A 25,644-nucleotide genomic window follows, 5' to 3' on the forward strand; every position below is an offset into this window, starting at 1 on the left:
TCTCTTATCTCTCAGTATCATGGTTATTTTAATGTCTTTAGAAAAATATGGAGCGTTTAACCAGTAGAGACCCAATAACACCTGGAAACCAGTACTTAAATTGTTGTTCATTCATCTACAACCTAGTTCTCTTTGCATGTAGAATTCATGTTTAAAACTGTACCTTTTAAAAAAGAAGGTTTTGCTTATTTAACTGTGATTATTTTCTCTGTTTCTAAATGAAGAGAACCGCCCTGAAACGCTCTAGGAAACATTCAGCTCCAAGGAAAGAGTCATTTCAGCATTCAGCCACTAGATGACAGACTCCCACAGTTTGTGGCACAGACGACTGAATAAATTACCATAAACAGGAACTTTTTTAAAAAATATATGCTCAGAATAAAATAACTAGCTTCATTTGTGGTCAAGGAAGTGTTAGTAAATATGCCCTGGCTGGTGTGCCTCAGTTGGTTGGAGCATTTTCCCGTAACTGAAGGGTTATGGGTTCGATTCCCATTGAGGGCACATACCCAGGTTGCAGGTTCACCCCGTGGGACGTGTCCGATCCCAGGTCCCGGGGCGGGTCCTGGGGCGGATCCCGGGGCGGATCCGGGGTCTGGGTGCGTAGGAAAGCAACCAACCAATCCTTCTCTCTCTCTCTTTTTCTCTCTCTCTCTCTCTCTCTCAAAAAGCAAATGAAATGTCCTCGGGTGAGTATTTTAAAAAAAAGTTTTCTAAAGAAAGCGTTAGTAAATACAACTGATTCCTTCGGGAAGAAAACGACAGGACCAAAATGGAACCTGCACTTACTCTGTGCTCCGGCCCCCGGTGATCAGAGAAATGAGTGGGGCCGTGAGGAGGGAGAGAGAAATAGGTTATGTACGTGCCTCCAGCTGGTCCTTGGGCTCCAGCCGCCTCAGAGAGGAGAGAGGGGCTTCATGACGCATCATAGTTCTGACATCCTCCCTCTCAGAGACAGACAGACGGCCTGGGCACTGGTGGCCCCCCGGGGCCCTCCCTGGCGTCAGACTTGGCAGTGAGGGGGCAGCCGGCAGGCAGCCGTTTCCGGGAGTGGAAGGCTCACGTGCAGGGAGGCTTGGGTTCGGGTCCTGGCCCTGCCCTGACCGCTCAGCAGGTCACCTCACCTCTCGAAGGCGCGAGGGCCTTGTCTGCATTAATCGTCCCTTTTATAAAACAGGAGTGCAATATGAAATACCTATATGATATTCATATCTGTTTGGCAGGGTTATTGTAATGGCCATAAATAGTGACGTTGAAGCTCTGTCCACACAGCTGTCCCGCTGCCAGGAAGCACCGTGTGGTCCCGCGCAGGTCGCCTCCCCTGCCTCAGAATCGGCTCCGGAGTCCCCGGACCACGCTCCTTCCCCATCGCTCTGCCTCTGCTGACCGAAGAGCTAAACCTACAACCCCCATCCCAGCATTCTCTTTCTCCCTTCCCCGATTCATTTTTCATTATTATTTTTTTTCAATCCTCACTGGAGGACATGCTTATTGATTTTAGAGAGGGAAGGAGGGATGGAAACATCGGTGTGAGAGAGAGACATCGATCGGCTGCCTCCTGGACACGCCTTCACTGGGGACTGAACCCAAAACCTTTCGGTTTACGGGTTAGCGCTCCCACCAACTGAGCCACGCCGGCGAGGGTTTCCCTGATTCGTTTTTCTCCGTAGCTCTTACCCCAGCGACACCATTTGACCGCCCTATTGGTTCACTGCCTGTTCCAGCCTCTGCTTTCTCGTTCGCCGCTCTGTGCCCGGCGCCTAGGACAACACCCGCCATGTGGCAGGCGCCCTGTAGAAATCTGTCACGGGACTGAATGAAGGGTGCCTACCTCAGACAGTTGCTAGAGGTTGAGATGAGAACACGTTTGTGAGGTTTAGCACAAAGCCGAGCACACAGTAGGTGCTCAGTGAATGGTCATTCGTATTATTACTTGTGAATCTTTGGGTGAGTGACTTTATCTCTCAGAACCGAAGTTGCCGTATTTCTAAGGGGTCCTCCGAGCCAAGTCCCAGTTTGCTACAGGATGGAATTAGAAGGCGTGTGCAGCTCAGCTTGGGGCCGGCCCCGTGTCTGCCCTTTGAGGCGCCCCCTGCAGAGTCGAGGCTGTGGGAGGGCGGCCCCTGGGTGGGTCCGGGAAAGCAGCAGGCCTGGGTGGGCAGTTCGCGAGGCGCGCTGTATCCATCTGCTAGGTCGGCCAGAGTACGTGACCGCAAACATGGTGACTCAGAGCAACAGAAGCGCATTGTCTCGCCATTCTGGAGGCCAGGCGTCCAAAGGTTGGCAGGCCACGGCCCCTCCGAAGGATCTAGGGGAGGGCTCCCTTGTCTTGTCCAGTACCCGGCAGCGACTAGCGTTTCTTGACTTGTGACAGAATCCCACCCGTCTCTGCCTTTGTCGGCGTCTCCTCTTCCCTCTGCGTGTGTCTCCTCATTGTGTCTCTCGGGACACTTGTCATTGGATTTAAAGCCCACCCAGATATTGCAAGATTGTTTCCTCTTGAGAGCCTCAACTTAAGGACCTTTGTAGAGGCCCTATTTCCAAATAAGGTCGCATTCACAAATCGGGGTTTGGACTTGGACACGCATTCTGGGGGGCTGCCTTGATGCCTGCTCCGTGTGCTCTTTAAGGCCCCTGGAAGAAACATGGGGTTAACAGAAGCACCGGAAAGTTTAAGCCCCTCTGCGCTTGCTGGTGGATGGGGGGGCCTCACGCCTGCGCCCCCACCAAGGCCTCGGCGCACGGCAAACGGCCGCCTCCCGAAGGAGTGTCTGAAATTCAACACGTGTCTCCCAAAGCAGCCGAGTCATGTGTTACGCTCGGGTTCAGCGCTCCTCTGACCACGAGTGGGGATCGCAGAGGTGCCGATTTCAAAACCGTGCTGCGCTCCCAATGTGCAGCATCAAACGTGGGAAGTGACCGAATTAAACAGGCGATCATTCTGAACCTTCAGTACCAGTCCCCGTTTATTTAGAGGAGGGCGAGGAGTTCAAGCAAACTTTCGATGGCGATCCCGAGGGACTCGGAAGGATGAGGTCACGATTCTCGGCCTTCTTCCCTGTCGTACGAGTTTGCTGTGTGAACAAGTGAGGCTCTTGCCCGGGCTATAAATCAGGGCGGCAGAAGGACGAAACAGGGAGAGATTCTGCTGAAACAACTCATTAACTCCCTGTGTCAAAACATTGTCTGGAAGTGTTCTTAAGCTCTATACACAGACAATGCTATCCCTTGATCATTGTGACAGTTTTGTTTCTTCCTTTACGAGACGTAGCTATTTTAATTATTTTTCCTGTTTTACTGGTCTTGGCAGGCCCTCCAGTACGACGTGGAGCAGAAGTTACACTGGTTGTCTCTCCTAAGCTTGAGTCTGATTTTAAAGGAGCTACTTCGAAAAGTATCCCAGTAACTATTAAGTTTACTGGTACTGTAGGGTTTTTGTTTTTCCACCGCCTCTTTTCAAAACAAAGTTTGCTTAAAAGTCTAGAAGGCTCAGCCTTATTTTTGCTTTTGTTTTTTTAATCATAAGATGCTGGCTTTTTTAAAACTTTGTGAGATAGTTATAAACTCACATACATTTGTAAGATTAAATAGAAACCTTTCACTGGGTTTCCCTTAATGGTACATCCTTGTATAACTATAGTATAATAAATATTACAACCCACTGGAATTGATGTCGCTACAGCCCATTGACCATACGTGGCACACTTTTTTTTTTCTTTTCACGAGACCAGCCTAAGTCTAATACCAAAACGTGACAAAGAGATTACAGGAAACGTATTGGCCAGTATTCCTCACGAGCACAGGTACAACGATCTGCAGACCATTGTACCCAGCAATTCTGTTTTGAGAAGTGCATCCTAAGGATGTGCTTTTACAGCCAAACAAAGACTTCGATACTAAGGTATCCATCCACAGCGTTACAGTTTTTGTCATTTGCTTGAACTTCTTTAAAAATTAAACTTTATTTGATCTTGAAATCATTGTAGCTTCACGTGCAGCTTTGAAAAATAATGGGCTGTCCCATAAACCGTCTTGCAAAACTCTGGGAGCACGTCGGAGCCAGACATTGTTGCGAAGTTGTATGAGACATGCAGACTGAAAAAGGACCCAGAAGTGGCCGAGAACTAATGTTTCACTCCTTTCTGAAAGCAGAGAGATGACTTTCTTTTCTGCATTAATGCTTAATTAATGAACATTTCACCCTTAAAAACGAGGAGTGAGTGAGGAGTAAAGTTTTGATCCGCACACATACTGTGTCAGCTCTGGAAAATATTTCCTTCTGTTTACGCAGCATTTGGAAATGCTCTTTAAACGTGCGTCATAATACAGCATTAGTTCTTTTTTCTGACAAACCCGTGTTAGGGATGAGTTCAAGTCAGTCCCCTCGTCATTGACTCCTCTCTTAGCTGTTAGACGTCCTGATGGTTTCTTAGCTCAACATGATGGAGAATGACCTTTCGGTCCTCAGTGGTAAATACAGCTTTGCGACATCCTGGCTTTCACATTCATCGATGGTGCTGACACCTTGAATCAGAAGAAACAAGGGCATGGTATGAGCGTATCATGCTTGAAGGAAAGCTTCTGCCTTAGCCCTCGTATTGTACCCCACATCGGCACTTCGCCCCGAGAGATGGTGGACGTGAGCATGGGAAGGTAGTGTTCTGCCATCTCTGCACATTTCGCCTCCCTGCTTGCTAAAAAGACAGGTACTGCCTAGCATACCTCGTCACGCTAATTGCATAGCCACATTCCTAAAAATTCCTTCCTTTAGGGCCAAAGACCAGAGGCCTATTACTGCCTGGTTTCTGGGGTTCGTCACCTGGCGCAGCCTCCTTTCCTGCTCAGGCAGCTGGTCTCCCCCAGCACTGTCCCGCTCACACGGTGCAGTCTGTATCAGGGTACGAAGAATAGTCAATCCCCCAATTTTGGACACCTCTCCTTCCATAGCATGTGTTTTCGATGATAAGCCGGACAAAATGTCACCGAGTGCTTCTAAGCTGCATACTTTTCGAGTGCTGACAGATTTCGTATGCAGCAGATTGGTCCAGCTGTAAGGCACAATCTCTGACGGGCTCTTTTGTATTTTCTGCCACCTAAGTTAGGTGACATCCTGTAGAGCCATCCGACGCGGGAATGCAGCCCCTGGCTCGTCCTGCCTGCTCCCTGAGCACCGTCCTTGTGGCCTTTGTTTTTGTAGCCAAGTCCGCAGACTCTTCCGTGACCGTGAGCTGGATCACGTTCTAGCTCTGAAGAGTGCGCCTTCGAAGGCTGTGGGTGTTCGCCTCATCTCCCCCTTCAGTGACAAAGCGGATTCCCTTCATGCTGGGGGGCATCCCTCTGTCCTTTGCGGGGGTGAATATAAAACCTGGGTGTGTTGCTGGACCCTGTGTCTTGTTTAAAAATGAGATGAACACATTAATAGCCGTGAGTCAGTACTTGAAAAGCTTTGAAAGAAAACATACTGGGAGAAGGTGGCAAACGGCCCGATAACGTGGGGCAGTTTGACGGCTTGTATTGCACCCCCACCTGCAGGGCCTTCTCAGGCTGATTCCGAGGCCGTCTCTCCCCTCGGTCTTTCCTCCTCACGCAGACCTGCGGTCTGGACGGCACGTTCCCTGACCACGTCTTTTTGTTACTCTGAATTGCAGTATGGACACGCCTACTTTCATTCCTTTTGAGCTGTTGATCCACTTTTGCGCGTGGAGACCATGACATGCGCAAAACGCAAATAAGGCCGCCAGTTACTAGCCCTGCAGGAATAGCCCGGAGACCACGGCCCCCTGCCAAGCACACGGGCCGTGCTTGCCTCGCGGTTCCAGCATTTCGGCTCCTGCTCTGGAGATGATCCCAGCCGCTGGGAGCGTGAGAAAGGCCCCTTGGAAAGGGCCTGCTGGGTCTGCAGCGAATTACCGCTCGGCGGTGGTGGTCGTGGTAAAATCGGCGCTCACACACCAAAAATCCCAGGTGTCCCTCTGGGCCTTTTTCTGTTCCGAGGAGCCGTGAGAAGGCAGAGGCCTCAGCGGCCTGAGAGCCTGATCAGCGGCTGCCTGGCGAGAGCGATTGATCAGGCGATCGATCGGGCGCTCGATCGATCGAGCAGCGGGGAGAGGCCCGTGCCTGCGAGCCTGGCCGCGGCGGGCTGAGTCCCAGAACCCGCCAAGCAGACGTCCCCTGCTTTCCTCAGGTGACCCCCATAAAACAGAAATGCTCCCAAATTCATTTTAAAGAGACGAAAATCACATGTAAGGGAATTCATCTCAGATGAAGCAAACTAAAAACTTCTTAACACATAGTAATAATGCCCATCCCCAGAGTGGATATCAACATTTTTGGAGAGTTCGGGCACCTGCCACCCCAGTGCCTTCCTGCAAGGCCGCACCGGACTGCGCGCCTCCTCGTTCCATTGTCCAGTGTCTGGAAGGAACTGGAATCTTGCCCCTCAACCTGGCCGCTCCAGCGCCCAGTGTGATCCCCGAGCCACGGCAGCACGTCTGAGCAGAGAGGCCCGGGGCATTCACGTGGCCTGTTCGGTCGCCTAGAGCCTGGCTCCCCTACATGGGACACGAGATAAGCTGCTGAAATGTAAGGGGTCCGTCATTCTGAGACGTGGCGGACGTCTGGGCTGTGTGTGGATGGGCGGTGCCGAGCGGGGTCCAGGAGCCGGGGCAGGGGGCTGAGCCCTCCCCGCCCCCTCCCACAGCCGCCTTAGGGCCCAGCAGTGGCCCAATTTCAGAAGGGCGTGGGAAAGGGGCAGTGACGGGTCAGCTGGTCCCAGAGCCTTCCTAGAGGACAGGACTCTGTCCCGTGACGTTGGACGCAGGGTGTGTGCGCCGCCCGGGTCAGGACGCCAGGGCGGGGGGAGCGGGCGCAGTCCTCAGCCAGCCACGGTCCGCAGAACACCCAGGGGCCCTGCACGTCAAGGGTGACAAGTCCAAGAGGGAAAAGAATTCAAACACGGGGCGTGGACGGAAGTGCGGGGTCCGGAACAGGGTGCCCGTGGCTCTGTGCGGCCCGGAACACGCAGGGAACCTGTGCCGCTCGGCGCCGCCTCCCAGCGCGCGGTGAGGAACCTGGAGCAGTGTCTCAGGGGCCTCATGGGAAGGGGAAGGGTGTCAGGTAAATTCCGGTGGGGACGTGGAAGGAGCACAAGTGGATGCTCCGAGAAGGGCAGCACCAGAGGAATTAGATTTGTTCTGTTTGCCTGCGGGGGGAAAAAGATTAGCAAGTTCAGAAGTCATTTTTTATTTCCTCTAAGGAAGAACTGTGTGTTTCCTTTTAATATATCTGTTTCTGACTGTGAAAGCAACATGTTTATTGTGGGAAGCTTGGAAATATAAGAAGTTTAATAATTTAAAACATTATCCGTCCACTGTCCACAATCCTGTTAACCAGAGATAACTATTGCAATTTCCTTCCCATCTGTCTGTCTACCTGCACATGCACACACAGGGAATATGTTGTAATATGTTTTCAGTGTGCACTGAAAAACTGTGGTCATGGTATGTACCTCTATATATGCTGGTTTATTCAATTAACCAACATATAATGAATATTTTCATATACTTAAAGGTCCTTTTCAAGTATTAATATGTGTGCAAAGTACTTCAGAAGGTACCCATGATCTTCTCATTGTTTTTAATTTCTTATTAGTATAAATAATTCTCAGATGACTGTCTTTGAGCATCACTATGTCCTGAAGACAAATCGCCAGGAGTAAAGTTACTGGGTCCAAGGATGAGACATTGTAAAGGCCTTGGACACCCGCGGCCCCCCTGCCTCGGTGGAGGGCGGTCCCACGTCACCATCTCCATCAGCCCTGGGGGTGACTGTTTAAAACTCGTCAATTTGCTTGGAAACATTCGAACCTCGTTTTAACTTGAATTTCTTTTGATTGCTAATGAGGTGGGAGGTGTTTGCATAAAATTATTGACCATGCTCTTTCTAACATTCATAACTTAAGTTTTCACATATCGTCCTGTAGGAGTGTTTACCTATTACCAGCGTACATGAGTTTATTATATAATTGGGACTTAACTCCTGTGACATTTATGTTGGAAATGTTTTCCCTGGTTCTTCATTTACCTTTAATATTATTGTTTACGGTGCTCTTTGATACACAGAAGTTTTTTTCATTTTAATCAAATCCACTAGTCTTTCTCCTTAGAAAAGCACATATGTTTAGCATAGTCCTCATTTCCGCCAGATTAGATACACTCTGATAAGTGTTTTTACATTTTTCTTCTGGGTCTTTCATAGTTTCTCATTTACACTTACCTTTTTAATAATCAATATGAACATTGCTTTGGAATAGGGGGAGAGCCAACCTAATTTATTTGCCTCTATTTAACCAATTATTTCCTCACTCTTGTCATTTTCTTCACACAGACTCTACATTTATGAAGATTATTTCCAAAGATTGTATATTTTGCTGCTATCGTAAGTAGGCCTTTTTTAAATTTTTATTACTTGGTTATTTTTTAATGTAAGGTGCTATTAATATTTTTAGATATCAGTTTTGTAACAAGCATCTTTATGAAACCTGACTTGGAATTGTGTGTCAGTTAATTGCCTTGGATTTTCTACATATAAAATTTTATCCATTGCAAACAATGAAAATTTAGTTTCCTCCTTTCTGATAATTATGAAATTCCTTTTTCTTATTTGTCTACATCCATTAAAACAAAAGTGCTCAATTACAGCTCATTTCAAGTTTAAACATAAGGTGTGATACCGTTTATTCATTCAACAACTATCCATTGAATTCCTGTTCTGTGCCAAGGACTGTTTCAGGTGCTGGAAATACAATAATGGACAAAACGGTAAAAACAAATCAGTTTTCATGTGGCTAAGTGTTGGCTCTTATTCCAAGAGAGATTACTGGTCATAGAAAGGACAGCCAGGACCACCCAGAGACAAACGGGCTTCTCCTATGGTAAGGCTTCCCCTCAAGACCAATGCAGGAGTGTCCTGAAAACCGGCCCCGCGCCGAGTGGGTGGCTGGGCTGGTTATTTTGTTGAGCGAGCATTTACTAAGCATCTGTCATCTGCTAGGTGCAAGAGAGACACCTAGAACATTCTCTGCTCTTCCTGACCTGCGAGTCTAGCGGGGGACACAGCAATATGGACAAAAGACATAGTAAAGCAAAATAAGCAACGAGTGGTTCAAACAGGATTTTATACAAACGTGGAAAATGAGGGGAGGAGTTTCCAAGCAGAAGGAAGAGTACGCGTCAAGTTGGGGGTCACATGAGAGCATGTTCATGGTTAACTACACATGTGTCCGTTCGGCTGGAACAGGGAACCTGGGAGTCCCCTTGGGATCATGAGATTATGTCACTTACTGTTACGTTACGCAAGCGTTTGTAGGGTGTTGCTTTCAAATTTCTTATTCAGCCTCTTTTCTCAGAGTCTTTTCTCTGCTAGTCTGCATTGTGAATCTCTGTAATATGTATACTTATAATGTTAAGCTATTTGTCTTGAAGAGGAGTTAGGAGGTTTGAAGAAGGTAGCAAAACAGTAAAAAGATGAAGAAGAGAAAGTCAAAACCATGTTTAAAGAGGCCAACAGAGTTCTATCAATCAGTTGGACGAGCGTGTCCCAAGAGCGAATTCTGTGGAAGGGGAATGGCGGCCGCCAAGGGCTGGGGGAGGAGGTGTGGTTATTGCTTAGCAGGAAGTTTGGGAAGATGGACAAAATGTTCTGGAGGTGGCTGGTGCTAGCAGTTCCTTTACAGTGTCAATGTGCTCAGTGCCACTGAATTCTGCGCTTTAAAATGGTTGCAACGGTAAGTGTGAAGTTATGTATATTTTACAACAAGTTTTAAAAACGTGTATTTTGTAGAATGCGAATTCCCAGAAATGTTAACAGATGTCATATGGACAGGGGGCCTCTTTCCTCAAATAAACCAAGGTGGGGAGCGGGGTTGTGTTAAAGTAACATAGGCTTCTTTTCCAAGAAACTTCCGGGAGCCCCTAGGGTGTTAGTCTGTCCTGCGGAAGCTGCTGCCCTGCGTTTCCCACTCGCGCTGGCGCACGCAGCGCCGGGGGCACCCTCCTGGGACCCATCCCAGGCAGTGCTGTGCAGGGAGAGAGAGCATCTACTGTGATTTGTTGTTAAATTTACTGTTATTTTTTTCTCTGGGCTGCTAAAACAAGAAAATACAATCAGTTATAGCTCAGAAAAGGAAATACATATTTTTTCTTGCACTAAATTTGTAAAAGAAGTGATTATGTGAGTCCTTCTATGAAAAAACAAAGCAAAAAATAGAAGTATCTTTAAGGGTCGTACAGAAGGTGCAGAGAACTCCTTCATAGAGGTCTTTCAGTGTTGACCCTCAATAAATGTTACAGCTAAAGTAGGAACATGTAACTTAGTAAAGGTGTCTATGGTGATGTGCTGGGATTGGGATATCGACAGAACTTTACAGCAGTAAATTTATAAATTACAGAACAGTGGTTATGAAAATGAACCTAAGGTCCCGGTGAAAGCACATATGGTCACAGTGCTAATAAATCGACCTCTGTTTTGATGTTTCCAGAAAACCAGAGTCTTCATATTTTGCTATTTTGTACCACTCATCTACTTTTCTTCATTTTCAGTTATTACTGTTTTTGCAGTAGGAATCATAAAGACAATGTGATGATGTTTTGTTAGAATTTTTTCCAATACTGGGAGGATGATGGTCCAGTATTTACGTGGATTTTAAATATTCTCCCATCTGAGACATAACCAAAGGCAATTTGTAATTGCTGCCTCTGACAAACTTTGCCATTGTGACTTCCCAAAATTCTCTGACAAATTAACTTGCAAACTTCATTCTAAAGCCATCATTCTTGTTTCTGAGCCTTCCTGACAGACCAGGCAAGCCAATTGTGTCATAATATATTGCTGTAATTAAGCATTTTGACAGGAAAGAGACTTGTTTGTGTCCCTAGCCAACGTCCCCTGCTGGCTCTCACACCTTGAGCTGAAGGCTGATACTGAGCAGAGAAGCATGAAAAAAGCAGAGAAATCTGCGGGACACGTAAACTCTACGTCTCTGCCAGATCCCGGAGCCTGCGGCTTCAGCGCCGATCTTGCTTATACTTGTTCTGTGACATCAACTGTATGGATCCAGGAAACAAATGAACCAGCATGGTTTTAAAAGGCAGCCATGCTGGAAATTCTCCTGCATTTCCTTCCAGTCTTAGTTTACAGTGTAACTGTCTATCTGGTCAACCAAACTGGATTCCCTCAGGGCAACTTCCATCCCTCCCTGTCCTTCACTGTCTGTATTCAGTCCATCACGTGTGCTCCCAATCCCACCCCAAAAAAGCATCTGGACAAAATCTGTCTTTCTCTGTCTCCACAGTCACTGTCAATACTTTGTGCCTCCATGTCTCCTGGACTATTACAATATTTTCTTGATTTTGGTTAGATTCCTTCGCCTAACTTGAACCTAAATTTCTCCATAGTGGTTTTAAATTTTACATTTCCCCGCGTGGTAATAAAGCAAACATTTTTCATAGGTTTATTGGCCGTTTATGTTTTGTCTTCTGCAAAATGATCGTTCATGTCTTTTACCTATTTTTCTTGGGTCTTTCTCCTAGCAATTGATTTTTTTCATTGACTTTCTGTTGTCTTTTTATTACTGATTCATGGGAGTTTTTATGTACTCTGGGCACTAACCTTTTGTCTATTATATATGTTGCAAAGAACTTCTCTGGAACTTCTGGCAGGTCCCTACTGGGGGTTCAGATGCAGAGGAACCTGCCCTGCAGAGGTTCATGTCCCCAGACCCAAATCTCATGACTCAGTTCAAATCTCAGGAATCAGTATCAGATCCCCATGGACTGTGAATGTCCCCATCAGTCCCAGTCTTGCTTTTCCTACTGTCCAGCTTGCATCGTAGGAGGCCTGTGACAATTTGGTCCGTAGTGCTGGCCTTGAGAGACTAGAGTTCTAGGGCGCCACAGAGTGTTCAGGATATGTCAGCCTAACGACGCAGCGGGTGCATCATTGCAAGAGTTAGTTTTCTCTTCTTCAGCCACTGTTCTCAGCATCCCGGCTAGGAGTCATCCCAGAGCTGTCTCCTCCCCACTCGGCTCCAGAGTAAGTCGGTCCAGGGGAGACGGGGGGCCTGCCAGCCACTCCCGCTCTGTGCTGCTCACCGTCCACAAGCTCCCCGCTCAGCCACAAGCCTTGAGCTGCTCAGCACGGCCTCTCCCAACAAGGGCGCAGCTGGCTGGGCTCTTTCAAGTTTCAGCCAATCTAAGAAACAGCTTCGCATCCTCTTGCTTGGCCTGGAGAAAGCAAGCCAGTGTCACACTCTGCAGAATATCACCCCAAGCTCCCTCTAGGCTCTCTTCTAATAGGCAGTGAGGCCGGACACAGCCAGGTTTCCTTGTTCCCTGAAGAGGCCTTGTCAACACGCAGGCAAACAGAGCCCATCACTGGCCCTGCCAGGTGCAGGGAACAGCGGGCTGGGGAGCGGCCCCTTCACCAAGGCATTTCTCACTCGAAGCAGAAAAAAACATGAAAATAAAGCCTTCAGTTGTGTTCTCCAAAAGGGAAATTTTCTGTACTTTTTCACCCTTAATTTTCAATAAGTTTTCTAGATCTGAGACAGTTCTCCAAATTAAAAATCCAACGTTGATTCTGTCCGCACGTTTGAAAACAGCTGCTTCTCTGGTTTAGCTTCTTAAAAATTCCAGAGGTGAAGCATTAGTGTCCTTAGTCCCCGGAGGAGGCCGTGCCCTCCGGAGACGAGTCCATTGTTTCTCCCCTAGAACCGCCCTCAGTCGCCTGCGCTGACTCCCGCCAGGCAGAGCACGAGTCACCGAGTCACCGAGTCACCGGTGTCAGCTCGAGCCACAAAACCCCATTCAGTTGCTGATTTAAGCTGCCTTTCCTGGGGAAAATAGAAAAAGGACATCAGAGGTGGTTTTATTTACTTTTTTAATCACCTAAATAGAAGTGTTCTTTGCCAACAAGCTAATACAAAATGAAGGAGAGACAATGTCCAGAAACTAAGCCAAGCCACCCTCCAGTAGAGCTGATGAAACAAGACCTTCTGGAAGAGAAATAATATTCTTCCAATAGCAGTAAAAACTAAAGAGCGCAGGAATAAATCCCGAGTTAAAGGCATGAGAATATGTTTGCACCCTCACCTCCTGCTTATTTGTACCGTAGACTTAAGACAATGCTGACACATTGGAAAAATCATCAGAACATTAAATTCCAAAGCAATAAATATGAAGGTGTCAGAGAGATACTGCCTAGCTGATTCTTGTATTTTCATCAGAGAACGCAAGAGGGTCACATGGGTCCAAACAAATTGGAGCATGAAAGATGAGCACGTAAGAGTTATTCTGGTCCTGGCTGCTGTGGCTCAGTAGACTGAGTACTGGCCTGTGAACCAAAGGGTCGCCAGTTCAATACCCAGTCAGAGCACACGCCTGGGCGGTGGGCCTGACCCCCAGCAGGGGGCGTGTGACAGTCAACCACACATTGGTGTTTCTCTCCCTCTTTCTCCCTCCCTTCTCCTCTCTCTAAAAATAAATAAATGAAATCTTAAAAAATATCCTGGCAGAGGAAGTTGTTAAATACTGCCCAAGTGCTTTGTTCTAAAATGCAAGTCAAATCGGAACAGTTCTGCAGTGCCTACAGCATTGAGTCACAGCCTGTTGGCACGGCACGTGCGGTCCTGGACGCTGTGACCCCGCCTGGCCCTCCAGCCCCGCGTTTCCCAGGTATGTTCTGCAGGCGGCCAGCGCTAAGGGGTGTTAACGGCACTCCCACCCCAACGGTTTCTCGGTTAAACCCTTGGTAGTGACACTTACAAACCATAGCTGATAACACCTCCGTGGTAAGAGTTACTGTGGAAACGGTGGGCAACAAGCATAAAACGCTTAGCGCAGTGCAATCTGCGCCTACTGTCCCTGTCATTAACATGCTGAAAACCAAAAATGGAATGGGGGAACTGAGGCACTGGGGTTTACTGACTCCCCCTTAAACCTGTCTGGCTGGCTTAGCACTGAATGCAATGAGGAATCCATGTCCTCTGGTTTCTAGACCAGACCTTGGGAGTCCTTTTTCATACTAATGATCGTTAAGGACCTGGAAATCGCCCAGAGCACAGCCGCTGCTGATGGTGGCATTTTCCGTGAGGGTGGAAACAGGATGGTAATGTGCTTGCAGGTTTGTACCCAGCAAGAGGCTTTCAGAAAATGACTTAAATTTCTGATCCAATGATGATTATTTATTCTCCACTGCTTGCTTTTAAAATTTACTGTCATCCAGACCAGCGACAAGTAGAGATGTAAACTATTTCTGTGAGCACTGTGCCATTTTGATGGGAGCTGACAGATTAATATTCTTAACAAATACACCCACTGTGGAATGCCAAAGGACGCTTTTGGGCAATTTTTCAGAGCAATGGATTCCATTTATTCTTGTCACCATAGTAACAAGAGGAATCACTCTATTATTTTCATCATAGCCTTTCCAATTATTTTCCTCTCCCAGTTTAGGCCGTCAACAAAAGTAGAAAGAGTGAGGCCAGCCACCAGACAAGCCGGAAAGGCATCATTCCCTCCAAGGGTTAAAAGTTGCCGCCAGGGAGATAGTAGCCTTCACCCCGGTGAATCCCATACTCTCGCCCCCAGATGTCCAAGTGGACTAATCACAGACTACTCCCACTCAGGTTTCCCCTACAGTTTTACATAGGCCTTTATTGCTACCTCTTAATTACTGGTGCTTGGTGGCTTCAAATTCTGAGCCTTGAAAACAGTTTCTCAAAGGCTTTCTTCAGTTATACATTTTTTAAATTAAGTACCTTAAATCATAACTACACAATCCTTATATGAATCTGGAAAATACGGGACAATAGAAGATTTAACTCATCCATTGCTATTGACTCTGACCATCGGACATTCGCCCTCAGTCCCGTGTGCTTAGCTGCCGACTGCTCCCTGGTCTGAGGCTCATCTCTGCAAGAGACAAACAATTTCAGCTTCCCGGCCTGGCTTTCTCTTCCACGCGGCTTGGCTTCTGCTGGTAAGGTCTCCAGACACACCCGGAGGCCTCTGGGCTGCCCTTTCTTTTACAAAGGCATCAAAGCGAGTCTTCCAAGAATCAGAAACTTCAACCTCACACAAACAGTGACCACAAGTCAAAGATGTACCCTCTTCCTGACAGGACAACCAGCAGGTGGGCCCAGTCGGTTTAGGAAGCATTTGAGGAAGGGAGTGTCTATGGGGAGCTGAGAAAAGAACGTTAGAATAAGAGTCGCAGGTTCTGCCAAAAGGATTAAAGTCCTCCAGACCAGCAACCTGTCAGTGATCCTTTCTACCAGACAGAAATCATTTGCATCTCTCCCAGACGACTACCTCAAGATAACATGTAACTTCATAGACTCGGGCCTTTCAATCATTAATAGAGAGCAAAACAAACAAGGACATTGACCTAAATGTTTAAATAATCCTCAAGTAGATGTGTTGAGCCCTGCTTTAAAATGACATGGAACGGGCACACTCTCCTCTTTTTGCCTCATTTCCAAGTTCTTAATACAAAATTTTGTTTTTAAAAAATTGTCAATAGTTTCTTTTCTGAATATATTTAAACACTCCAGAACAGACATTTGGACAGTAACCCACACAACAGGTTTTTCTACAGGGTGACTTTGCTGTGTCTGGGAGAAAGCTCTACAGTAGGGTTGCCAGGTTAAGCAAATAAAAATACCAGATTCTCAGTTAAATTTAGATTTCAGATAAACAATAAATACATTTTACTATGATGTAAGTATAATAAACACATGAGCAATGACTGGTTTTCAGTATAAGGAGGTCGCACATATTGCCCAGCTGCGTGTCACTGTTTCTTTGGTCCCTTCCAGTTTTAATACTCTAGGAAAATGTCCCTTAACAACACGTGATGACTCTAACAGACATTTTTTTCTAAATGCATTTCGAACCCTTTCATATTTCCAGCTTATCACGTTCCACCAACACACCGTGTGTGAGAATCCGGTGCTCCATTTGGTCTGCTCTGGGCTGAGATTTGAAAATGTCACCAGAATTGCGGGTTCGGTGGCCCAAGGGAGACAATGAGAGAGCTTTGTAGCCGTTCAACACCTGGGGTTTGGTGCTTGGTGAGACATACAGAATCCCAGATCCCTGCTTTGTCCCTGACCTTCCTGAGGCGAGGACTTGCATAAGCCCCCGTTGTTTATGCTGACGGGATTTGAAGTTCTCTGCAGCTCACCTCCTGCCAGTCGCTGACCACGGTCTCCGGCTGCTCCCGGGCAGTGCTGTCTCACCTGCTGACCCTGCCCAGCCGTGGGGAGAGCTCCTGATCCTTTTGAGGAAGTACATCTTACTTCAGACGTTTTTCAGGCATAGCTGGGAACCTAGAGCACTTGATCCTTTCCTCTCTTAAGAACAGTGACAAATGTGTGCTGTTCTGCAAGATACAAGCATAAGTGAGAAACTAGCGTCACTAGGGTCAGCGAATCTGTACACTCTCTTTTAGCCCCAAGAACCTTCTTAAGTAGACAGGTAGTGATGGTTCCTTCTGAGAGCTGTGGAAATACACACACGTGCGGTTCTCCCCACAACTGACCGTAGCTATTCTCCTGATGACTGGACTGAACATAGCTCTTGTGCCTCGAGAAGCAGGTCTGAGCTGCTGTCCCAGAGCCACATGCTCTCAGATTCTGGACAAACGCAAAGTGTAGAGACTGTCCATTCAGCCTTGGGGGAAGTAAGAAATAGCGTGTTATCTAGAATTCAGCTCCCATACCTGGTGGGGGATCCTAATTAATTTAACCATCGGAACGGTGTTTCATCTGACTCTCCCTGAGATGCACCTCAGGCAGAGGGGAGGGAATGCAAGACAAATGGCCTGAGATGCACGAAGAAGTGAACAGCAAAGAAAGAGATAAATCTGTAGATTAATGGACATGAATAATGACGGAATAACTTTATGTAAATTAGTAATAACAATGTCTGGTGATGTTAAAAAATTAAAATGCACGACAGTAGGGAAGTTGGGAAGGAGATTAATGGATTTAAACTGCTCTAAGTTACTCATATAGTCCAAAATCAAGGTAAAGATACAGATTAATTTAGAATTTGATAAAGATGCCAGTAAAAGAACAGAGACAGAATAATTTCAAAGCTGGACTTAAGAAATAATTGAATGTTGAAAAACAGCATATCATTTAAAACTAAAGAAAATAAAGTTAGAAAGAAAATGAAAAAAGGCAGGACAAATGGAAATTGCAAAGAAAGTATTAATACATCATTAATTATATTAAGTGGGACTAGAGTAAATTCTCCAGATAAAAGAAAAATATTGTCAGACTGGATTTTAAAAATTAAATCCAACCTATGCTTTTTATGAAAGACACAGCCAATGTGCTAATACAGAAAAGTTGATAGTAAAAAGACGAAAAAAGACAGACAATGGAAACACTAATGAAGAGAAAGATGGTGTCACTGAAAATGCAAAATGGATTCAGGCAAGAAGCAAGACTGTAAGAAGAAGAGCCCCGTTGAAATGACAGGAAAATAAAATTGTAACTTTCATGCATCTAAGACAAAACACATAAAGCAATTGCAGAACTGTAAGGAGCGACAGGACGGTCCACCATTATCATACGTCCCCAAGTCATTAATAGAGCGAGCAGGAGAGAAGCTCAGGAGGATTTAAGAGAGTTGAACAACATGGTGAAGAAACAATCTGATTATCCCCAATCATGCAGAATATACATTCTCTTCAAGAGCACATAGAACATTGGCAAAAACTGACCATGTTTGGTCATTCCACAAGTCCCCAAAAATGTTAAAAGAATATGAGCATGTTTTAACTTAACATAGCATGACTGAATCCATTAATATGTTAAAATAGATAAATACGTAAAAATCAAATTGGGTTTATCCCAGGAAGTGAAGGCTTATTTAACATTGCAAAATTGATTCATGCAAACAGTCATGGATTATAGAAGGAAAACATATTAATGGATACAGGAAACGTGTTTTAATAATAATTTGACCTCTCTCCATGCTTAAAATCTATAGCAAATTGGGAATAGAGTAAACCCTTAATCTGATACAGGGCACCACCCAAACACCTGCAGCGAACCTCACTCTTCCTCCTGAGACGCTGAAACCCTCCTCATTGGATTCAGCACATAACGGAGCGGCCCACTCTCCCCACTTCTCATCCGCGCGGTGCCGGAATCCCTGGCTAACGCGACAAGGTGAGAGGAAGCAGCAAAGAAAGAGAAAAATATGTCAGATGATGCACCCAAAATTTGTGGATATAAAAAATCCAAAGTTACACACTGATATTTTTAAAATTAAGAAGAGAGTTTAGCAAAGTAGCTGAACGTGAAATCAGCATACTCAAATGGAGTCCAATTTACAAGCAGCAATCAGAAAATTAAATTTTAGAAACATCACTGGCAACAGCATCAAAAACTATGAAATTTCTAGGTGTAAAGATGTGCAAGACTTCCACAGAGAAAATTAAAATTTTGTATGGATAGATAGTAAAGTCTGTAAAATACACTTCCTTTAAATAAGACCTATGTTTATTCAATTTTTAGAGCACAGTATATGCTCCCAGAAATATTTTTCTAGGAACTAAAAGAGAAAAAACTGTTTCAGAAATATTTCAAATGTGGCTTAATATATGATCACATTATGATTACATAATTACAACTTATGGATACACACATTTGTTTACCTGGTCTACTTTTTCAATATTTCTGAGTGAGTAAAAAATTTTTACCTTCATATTTTAGAGCAGCTTTAGGTTTGCGACGACGTGAAGAAGAAGATACAAAGAGGTCTCCCAGGTGCCCTCCGCTCCCCCAACATGCGCAGCCTCCCCTGTTGTCAACATCTCTCACCAGAGGGGCACATTTTTTATCAAGGATGAGCCTCCGCTGACCCATCAAAATCACCCAGACTCCAGAGTTCACCCTAGAGTTCGCTCTCGGTGGTGTACGTTCTGTGGGTTTGGACGGATGTGGAACGAGTGGCGTGTGTCCGGCGTCCCGGCATCTCAGGGAGCAGTGTCACTGCCCTGAGGTCCTCTGTGCTCTGCCTGTTCGCCCCTCCTTCCTCATCCCTGGCAACCCTGGATCTTTTTGTTGTTCGTTGTCTTGTCTTTTCCAGAGTCCCCTAGAGCTGGAATCATACAATAGGTAGACGTTTCAGATTGGCTTCTTCCACTTAGTCATATGCATTGAAGATTTCCCCATGTCTTTGCTGCTTTAGTTTTTAGTTTTTAAGGCATCTCCTGTGTTTGGAGAGAGTGGGGACCTGTGCTAGGAAACAAAGTCCTATAGATACAAGGGACACATTTTCTCATTTTAAGAATTGACATGGGCACCATTTCTCAGTTGACACTGAGGTACTCATCTACCTATTTTTTTTCTAGGAAATGGTAAATCTTATCCACTAGATAATTACACATAATGAAATTAATACCCACAGTATCAAACTGCCTTTTGGGGAGAAATACAACTTTAATGGCTGTAATCAACCTTCTTTGGTTGATTGAATATATTCACTGTTCTGCGTTAATCTATTATTTTAGATTATTAGATTATTTATTCTGAATGCTCTAGGTTTATTTTGCTCTTATTTTTCTAGGATTTTGAAGTAGGAACTTAGGTTATTGATTTAAGACATTTATTCTTTTATAATGTATATACTTGGCTATAAACTTCCCTCACAACACTGAGGTAGCTGTGTCCATAAATTTTGATGTTTTATATTTGTATATTTATTCAGCTCAGTGTGTATTTATTCAGTTCAGTGTGTGTTTTTAGATCTCCTTCAAGACTTCCTCTTTGATCCATGGGTTATTAGAAGTGTGTTTTATTTAGTTTCCAATTATTTGGAAATTCTCTTGTTTTCTTTATGTTTTCACTTCCAGTTTGAATCCTTTGTAGTGGGAGAACACACAGTTCTTTTCAATTTGCTGAGGTTTATTGATGGCTCAGCGTATGATGAATATGTTCCATGGGCATTTGAAAAGAATGTGCATTCTGTTGTTGGGTGGGCGGGTTCTACAAATGTTGATTAGGTCCTACTGGTTGATGTTGTTGCTTACTTTATATTGCTGCTGATTTTCTTTCTACTTGTTCTGTCAGTTGAGAGAGGGTAGCTGACGTCTCCAGCTGTGATTGTGGATTTGTTTTTGGTCCTTTGAGTTCTATGAATTTTTCTTCACATACATTCAGCTTTTTACTTTTTTTTTTAATTTTTAAGTTACAGTTGACCTACAATATTGTATTAGTTTCAACTGTACCACATAGTAATTAGACAGTTATATGTCTTACAAAGTGATCTTCCCCACAAGTCTAATACCAATCTGACACCATGTGTAGTGATTACAGTATTATTGACTATATTTTCTATTCTGTACTGTACAGCCCTGTGACTGTCTTTATTGTGCAATTTGTACTTTTTAATCGCATCACCTTTTTCACCTATCCTTCCAACCCGCCTCCCATTTGGCAACCATCAGTTTGTTCTCTCTTATCTGTGAGTGTTTCTGTTTTGTTTGTTCATATATTTAGGGGTGTTTTTTTTACATGCCACATATAAGTGAAATTATACTGTATTTGTCTTTCTCTGAGTTATTCACTTAACACAATACCCACTAGGTCCCTCCATATTGTCACAAATGGCAAGATTGCATTGTTTATTATGGTTGATTAGGGTTCCCTTGCATTTGCACCATCTCTTCTTTATCCACTTGCCTATTGATGGGCGTTTGGGTTGCTTCCAAAGCTTGGCTATTCTAAATAGTGCTGCAGTGAACATAGGGGTGCATTAGTATTTTGAATTTGTTCTGATAAATACCCAGGAATGGAATTGCTGCATCATATGGTAGTTCTAGTTTTAATTTTTGAGCACCCTCCATACTGTTTTACCAAGTAGCTGCATCGATTTACAGTCTCCCCAACAGTACACGAGGGTTCCTTTTCTCTACATTCTTGCCAACCCTTGTTCAGAGAAAAAAACGTTAACAGATTCAACATGTACGGTTTTGTGTGGGGAAGGGAAAAAAGAAGCCTGTTTGCATGCTTTGCTTCAAAACTGATGTACGGAGGAACAAACCTGAATGTTTGGGTTTTTAATAGTTTTTTAAATTAGTGAGTGACATCCCCGTCAAGTAATCTGAACAGAGTGAGGGTTGCCTGGTCAGGGCTTCCCTCTGTGACTCACCCCCTGGGCCACTTCAGAGAAGGACGAACCTGTAGGGATGTTCATACCCCGCCCTGGCTTCATCATTAAAATCCAAGAGGGAAAAGAAAGAAGTTCTGACCTAAAACAAGGAGAGGATTGGCATCATGATCAGACAGCAAAACAAATTTACCGACAATAAGCACTTACACCTTGAGCTTTTGTCAACAAGACGTGTCTCTTAAAGCGCTTTTTCATTCTGTATCCTACAGACAGGAAAATGCAGATAAAATTCCCACTACCCGTTAGTGTGAAAAAAAGATACCACCTTAAGTCATTTTCTGCATTCTGTCTTTATTTCCTTCGGCAAGAATGATAACTGCACTTTGACAAACAGACACAGCTGAAAACATATTCCACTGCATGATCTTTATCCTTCCTTTAAAGCTTCAAGGTGAAACTCCAGATTTTAAAATTGTAGTTACCTCAGATGATTACCAAAACGGAGGTGTAATGATATCCTGCGTGTATGATTATTGATGCTCCTTTTTATAGATCCATTTTTATGTTGAACTGATTATTTTATATGCATTGATGAGCGTAATTGTAATTAGTTGTCTAGTTTGGTAAATGAGTATGTGGGATAATTTATGAGTGCTTCTAATTTTTAGTTCGGAGTTGACATTTTGATGTCGACTTGAGTATTTTACATCTCTTGCTGGAAGCATTTGATAACTCACATTTATAATGAAGAACATAGCTACAGATATTTATAAATACGAAGGTAAGCCTTGAGTTTATTTATTCAGTATTTATTTTCTTCAAAGTGTAGTGAGCTTCTACTGCCCACAAAGGACTCTCCAGCATAGAAAGGTATTCCTAAAAATGTTCTGATTCCCTCAATTTAAATTTATTAAAGTTCTACATGAGAAACTAATTTTTAAAGCTTTAACCTCAATTGATAAATCTTGCTATTTTATTTATAACTCGTACATGATGTATTTTAAAAACACAACATTTTGATGGGTTTTTTTATTAGTATTTCAAGGAACCCTTCTTACTTAACCAGATCATCTTTAAATAGCTAACGTTACTTAGAAAATTCATTCAATTCCCTTAGACATTTAAACTTTAATTACAAATGTAATGCGTCTGGTTCCCTCACAGACTTCGAACACCTAAGGCGGTGTCGTGGGTCAGATTCATCAGTGACGTCCCCTGAGACGAGGATTCATGCAGAGGGACTTATTAGGGAAAACTGGCCGGGAGAGAAAGGGGAGGTGGCCGTGGAAGGGTAGGGTACCAGGCAAAACAACTTTAACTCAGTCCCACCCAGCAGCTCTGGACACCCCACAGGTCACCCTGTAGCGCTGTCATAATCAGTTGCCAGAAAGCTGGAACATGTATGCCCCAGCGCCCATCAGTCTTTGGCCGAAGTCTGAGCTGAGTGGAGTGGCAACGTCAGGCCCTCCCAGCCTGGGCGCCTGTGGGCAGCCCTCTGACAGAGACGCGGGCCTTCCCGGCAGACAGCGGCAGCGTCCCCGAGAACCACAAACAAAAGCGATGGGAGCGACCTGGCGGAGCGCTGCCCACCCCCTGCCGCGCTCAGACCCAGGCGTGCCCCCCCAGCGCCCCCCACTCATCCCTCGGGAGGGCGGCTAGCCACGGTCTGTAGGAGAGAAGACACTTGAGACAAGGGCCAGAAGAGCCAGCTACCCCTGCCGGGCTTCCGGCCACTGTGCTTTCCCCTGCCCTCCGCTCTCCGCTCCCGATCCCCTCGCCCTCGGCCAGCGCTCGCCTCACGGGCTGCCCCAGCCTGCCACCTCCACCGCGACCAGCTCTCAGCCCTCTCCGAGCCCTCCTGGCCCCCAGGCGGCTGCTGCCGGCCCCAGGAGGCCCCCACGGCCAAGGCCTGCGGTAGAAGCTGGGCTGCGTGGGCGGCCCGGCCCAGCTGAGGGCTTACCCCGGGCGCAGGCCCACGCAGCTTCCCCCGGTGCCGCTGCCCTCCACGCAACAATTAACCCAGAGGGAAGGGGCCCAGGTCTCTCCAGCCGCTTTGCACGTGCACTTGGGCGTTTCCCAGTCAGGGGTCAGTGTCTCAGGGCCTGCGGGAGACTTGTTTCCGAAATGATGTCCCAAGGCCCTTGAAATTAAATGGGTCAGTATACACATAGGGATGGTGGACACTTTTATAGGAGCCTTGCACACAAGGCACAGGTCCATCCAAGGCCTTTGTAATCGGTGAGAAAAGGGAGTGTTTCGATCACCAGAAGGAAGGGTTGGTGCTACGTATACTTTGGCTTTGGTTTTGCTCTCAGGAGCTCAGCTGAGGTACTCCGACTTCGGCTGCGTGGATGCTGAAAACGGAGCAAAGCCCTAGAAAGTACCAGAGACTCTTCTCAGGAGGGGATCTCTGCGCCGAAAGCATCTCCCACCGTTAGAGCCCGGCCTGGCCCGCCGGCTGCCGCTGCGGCCCACGTGCGAGGGTGGGGGTTTGCAAGAGCCCTTCCAGCCCTCGGCCTGTGCTTGGAATTTGCCTTTGGAGCACTGGGTGAACTCGGGCACCTGCCTGTGGGGTTCAACATAAATAGCCGCCCATGGGAGTAATGGTGCTTCTCTTTTACAGGAGGCAATGCCAGATAGGGTTTTTCTGTGGAAATAAACTGCTTTGAATAAATGCATTATGAAGGTAATAAAATGTCAATACTAATTACCAATTTAGAGAAAAAACCGTATTTTAGAGTAAAGGTAAAGGACACAGTCACGGAGACAGTTGTTGCTGGTAAACAATATAACCCTGGTTTTTCCCAGACTTTAAAGGCAGACCTCAAACTCTCCCTTTCATAAACCAAACGTTGTAATTTGAAAAAGTGTAAGTTTTTACCCTGTTCACATTCCTTAAAATCCTACTGCAGTTTCTGCTTTTCTTAAAGTAAAAAGCTTTCAGAACTTTCTCAAAGAGAAAAGGCACCCATTTGCCTGCTTGGCTCGGGTCTTGGTCTCTCTGCTCCCTGGACTCCTTCCGTGTTCTCTGCCTGCAGGGTGTCACCTTTGCAGCTAGAGCAGCGACTTCCACCCCTGCCCCACCCCCACTCCCGTTCCACGCACGTTCGAGGGAACCCTGGCACGTGCCCGGAATACGGTGTTCACTGCCCGGCTCCTGCCAGGGCGACGCAGGTCCGATGCGCCTCTCGCCAGCACCTCGGTCGTTGTTCAGGTCGTTGCGTTTCACAGACAGAATCAATGGGCGAGTGGCCTGCTGGCGGCAGGGTTGCTCACACACCTGCTGCTGCAGCCCTGAGATGCGCAGGTGTGGATGGAGGCGGGGCTGCGGGTCTCTCTGCCAGTGCGTTTCCAGATGGAGCCCTCCAGCAGGGCTCCGTGACTGGACCGGGTTTGGGGCCTCTCTAACGTCCCCAGACGGGGTCCTGGCTGCTGAGACTGCATGGCACAGCGATGAGGACTCGCCCAGTGTAAAACCTGCCCAGAAAGAGCGGGAGCGGGCAGAGAGTCCCAGAGCACAGGTGCAGTGGGGAGGGGAATCCAGGGCTGTTCCAGGGGCAGAGACCTTCACTTTTCCCTTGAAAGTCGTGGTCTGAGCAACTCCCCGCCGGGGCGGAACAGGGAAACCTCCGCGCCGATGGACAAACCACAGAAATGCCCCGACGTTCCCTGAATCCAGGTCGGGTCGTTGGGACCCGGAGGCTTGCGCCCCGCCTCGTGCGTCCCAGGGCGCGTGCTCCCACTCCAGCTCAGCCTCAGGAAATTCTTGTCTGCGAGCAACTTCCAGAGCCGCCTGATTGATGCCGTCTAGGTCCCCTGGTCTTGACCGAATGTTACGGCTTCCGACCTAAGGTGTCAGCCTTTTTGAGAGGCAGGGTGGGAAATAATACCGTAAGGGTGGGCCCCGGCTCTGACGGCCGGCGGCAGAGAAGCAGACAGGCACAGCTGCAGGCGACGTGGGCCTGAGGGTCGGAGCCTCCACGCCCAGCCCTTCCGCCCAAGCTCTGCCCGCCCTGCTCCCGGTCAGCGTGTCTCCTCGCCACCCCTGAAGTGTTTGCAGAAATAATTCCCCCCACCCTCCCTGAAGGGTAGCTGTTGAGCCCCTTAAAGTTCTCCCAGCGGAATGCACAGTAACACAAAGGATTCTGGTAGGAAAAATTTCTCAAGTTGCACTGCTTCTGTTTCCCCAGACGGCCCTGGGGTGCCTATGCTAATAAAATGCGGGGGCAGCTTCAGGCCCCCCCCACAGTCCCCCAGGGGCAAGCTCGCTTTAGCAGCGAGGAGTCTTCTAAGTGGGTCTGCATCTTTCTCGGCATCTCTTGTCATTCTAACTTGTTTGGCTCTGCCCAGAAATGCTAACATTTCTGCCACGGTAACTAATCCCGAGGGATTAAATCACAGGGCATGGCCTTCCTACCAACAAACAGCATTTCAGCCGGTGATTTATGAAAAAAGA

The sequence above is a fragment of the Pteronotus mesoamericanus genome, unplaced genomic scaffold (assembly GCF_021234165.1).
Source record: "Pteronotus mesoamericanus isolate MK-2021 breed Mesoamerican mustached bat unplaced genomic scaffold, CSHL_Meso_final scaffold_85, whole genome shotgun sequence".
In the NCBI taxonomy this organism is placed as follows: Eukaryota; Metazoa; Chordata; class Mammalia; order Chiroptera; family Mormoopidae; genus Pteronotus; species Pteronotus mesoamericanus.